The sequence below is a fragment of the Myotis brandtii genome, unplaced genomic scaffold (genome assembly GCF_000412655.1).
Source record: "Myotis brandtii unplaced genomic scaffold, ASM41265v1 scaffold280, whole genome shotgun sequence".
NCBI lineage: Eukaryota > Metazoa > Chordata > Mammalia > Chiroptera > Vespertilionidae > Myotis > Myotis brandtii.
In genome coordinates, this window is record NW_005360677.1 from 1,750,659 (window position 1) to 1,754,204 (window position 3,546).

A 3,546-nucleotide genomic window follows, 5' to 3' on the forward strand; every position below is an offset into this window, starting at 1 on the left:
TATCAACAGTCAAGTATGAAACGTGAGAGGCCCAAGGGTGAGTGCAGCCCAGGAGTCAGGTTGGGTTTCCACAGCAGTGATTCTTCCCGGGGAAAAGGGGGTGAGTTTCACTCAAGGGGGGGCATGACCCCCAAGGTAGGCCTATCACACCATCTGAAGGGGGAGCAATGCTCTGCTCAAAACAACAAAAAACCAAAACAAAACAAAAAGTCCCAACAGAAAACACAAAAACACACCCCAAAGATGTTGCTGATAGGCCTCCTTGGGGGTCATGCACCCTCGGGTGAGAATCACTGGGTGGAAGGGGCAGAGAGGAGAGCTGGGCAGAGAGGCGAAGCATGAGCAGATGAGCGCCTGAGTGGGGGAGGTGGAGGCATCAGAGTTAAGAATGTCAGAATGGGGTTAAAGGACCCTGGACAAGGCAGACAATGAGCAAATGGATGTAGCCGAGAAATCACCTGGAAGGATACAGGGAGGGTGTTGGTATTCACCTTGAGTGAGTAGGGAGTGGAGCACCAAGGTGGTCTTGGAACTGAGGCCTCTTGAGGAGGAGGGCTGAGGGAGAGGGAGTTATGAACAGGGAAAGTTGAGTTGGGCTGATAATGAGCAGAGAGCACCTGACAGGCTGTAGAGCACAAAGAAGGCCCAGCTGGGACTGGAGACCACACTGAAGATCATCTAGGGGAGAGAGACGAAGGCTGCCAGAGGAAGGAGAGAAGGAGTGGTGGACAGCAGTACTTAGGCCTCTGTGCAGGTCGAGATTGAGGGCCATGGTGTGCAGTGTGGGTTAGCAGGTGGGGGTGGGGATGGGGGAAAGAGGGAGGGCTGAAGGTAAAAGTCCTAGAGTGATAAGGAAGAGATAAGGGAATCAGAGGATGAAGCTCCCCAAGGGCTGTGTGTCCCAAGAGTATACAACAAAGGGTCTCAATGGAAACAGGAAAGGTTACGGGGAAAGAGGTTTGTGAGTCCCTGGAGGAAATCACAGTCCAGGTTCACAGGCTGTGAGTAGAGGGCGTGGGCAAGCGGGCAGATGCAGGAGAGTACATGAAGGCCAAGGGGACGGCAGTGGGGGGTGAAGAAGGTGAGGAATGAGGTAAGGAGCACACAGTGCACCACGGGCATCAGCCAGGAGGTGTACAGTCTGTGGCTGCAGAAATGTCACCTTGCTCAGGAAGGACAGTTCTTGCTACGTATGCAGTAGAGAAGCAAAGCAGGAAAGATGATGAACCCAGGCCCAAGAGGTAGGACATCAGGTGAGCACATTCGGACTGTGGGAGAGTGTAGTAGAGGGGGGCCGTGTTCAAAGGAGACAAAACAGTGAGAAAGGGCAGGATATGGCACTTTGCAGCTAGGGCAGAATAGGCTTGACTTCTCAGGAAATGGGGCACACTATACTAAGAGAGGGATTATAAAGTGCCTGAAGGAGGGAGAGAAAGTGGGGAACCCAGAAACTCTGCTCCCATGAGTGGACCAAGGGTATGAAGAAGCCCATGCAGGAGAAAGAGGACATTGTGAGGAGGCCCACTGAAACCATTAGGGACCACCCTGTAAGTCAGGGGATGGTGAAATGTAGAAGCTAAGATAGGAGTTTAGATAGGTAAGGACCTTATCCAAAATGGTGGAATGGAAAAGGTAGAATGCTTGGGGTGAATTGAGATAGAAGATGGATTCTGTATAGCACTTTGCGACAGGAATAATATTAGGGCAGGTCAGAGGGAGCCAATATCAAGGAAAAAACATGAATCCATCCCAGGTTAAGCAGGTTGTGGGGAAAGTAGGATGGAAAATTGAAGATAAAGCTGAGGAGTTTATTGAAGATGATAGTGAGAGATAAAGCAGAGGATGTGTAAAGCAAGATTCAGTCCAGACCTAGGAACAGAGACACAGTGGAGTCTTGGGAGCCATGAGAAGGAGATGAGCAGAGTGAGTTATCTTAGGGAAGAGAAAGGGGCGGGCATTTCAGAAGAGGGGAGAGAATCTTATGAATATGTAAGGCACTCAGGGTCATTAATGGGAGGCAGGAAATCGGAAGGCAGACTGAAGAACTGCCAATCTGGGGACATCTTCAGAACTCCAGGGGAAAGAAAAGCGGCATGTGTGGTATTGAGACCTGATATAGGACCAGAGCACAGCAGACTGAGACCACATAACTTGGGCATTTGAAGATCGAGGGTCATCAGGAGCAAGTGGGGAGGGGGCTACAATGGTAGTGGTGAGGAAATGGGGCACACTGCACAAACCATTGGCAGTTAATCTCAAGGATGTCTGGATAGACTCACATTGATGGAGTCTAGTGTGTGTGTAGCAAATATGCTTAGAAATGGAGGAGGAGCAGACAGGAATCAAGAAGGAGGTGACATTTCACAACCATCATGGAATCCATGCTGTGCTCTTCTAGGGAGGCTGGAAAGGAGAATTCTAGCATGTGTTGGAGAGATTCCACATAGGGAAGTAGAGAGGGATGGGGGACTTTCAAATCAGTGGGGTGTCAGAGGTCTAATCCAAGAATATGGGTAGCAATGAGGCATAGCAGGAGAGAGCAAGGGGTGGGATGGGGGCTTGGGATGGGGCTCTTGTTAAAGAGGTTGAGGGACAACAGAGGGGGAAATGCAGTATGAGATGGAGAGTGAGAGTAAGGTTTAAAATCTGCACATGGGTGTTGTAAGGAGAATGTGACCTAGAGGGTAAGAGGGCCAAGGGAGGATCCAAACCTTGTCCAAGGGTAGCGGGTGAGCAAGGGTGATGGGCATAGGTGCAATCAGGCCCGATGGAGGCAAGATGGAAGCAGTGGAGGTGAGGGAAGGAAGAAGAGGAGGAAGTGTGGGGCTAGTCCTGCGGGCAATATCTTGATTAAAGGGAGAGAAAGAGGAAGAAAAGTAAGACAGGGCAAGGCCAAGCTAAAGGTAGCATAAAGGGAAGGCAGTGGTTGGAGGCAGTGGAAGGACTAGATGAGAGACAGCAGGAGAGAAGGTGGCATGGCTAAGGGGTGGAAAGAGTATAAATGGTGACAGCAGGTCACAGGTGGAAGCACATCCCTAAGGAGAACTGATGATAAAAAACGGGGAACTGGCAGACATTAGGAAGCTTTGAGATGCATGAGCCAAAGAGAAGAGACAGGGTGACTTCCTGGGATGAAAGGAAAATATGCAAGCTTGAGGAAAGGTCATGGGAATGATGTCCATTTGGGGCTTTGATGCCCTGCCAGTGAAGGGTCACCGCTCAGAGACAGATGAGGTGATGCGAGGCATTCAGGGAGGATGGAGCGTGGACCACAGTGGACTGAAGATAGGCTAGACTCCAAATGGGGGACCAAGGAGAAGAGAAAGGTGGCAGAGTAGGCATCTGGCAGATCTCAGAGGAGAGAACCAGAGGAAAGTTCAAACTTCTGGGCCAAACATTGTGAGCAGTGACATAGTAACAAGGATAGCAGGGGCAGGGAACAGTGGAAGCTCATAAAGCCTTGTAAGTTGGGACAAAGGTAAACTTTTTGGCCAGGCTCTATACTACTTAATCCGGATCCGGCGGGATTGGGGTGGGAGGAGGGGA

General features: G+C 50.5%; 1 long non-coding RNA gene across 1 annotated transcript in view; it reads right to left on the reverse strand.

Moving 5' to 3' along the window:
- Positions 1-250: 250 nt before the first annotated feature.
- LOC106726552 overlaps positions 251-3,546 on the reverse strand; it is a 4,680-nt gene continuing 1,384 nt past the window's right edge. The window contains exon 2 of the long non-coding RNA XR_001362618.1: positions 251-458. This is a non-coding gene — a long non-coding RNA (uncharacterized LOC106726552). The remainder of the gene's footprint in view (positions 459-3,546) is intronic.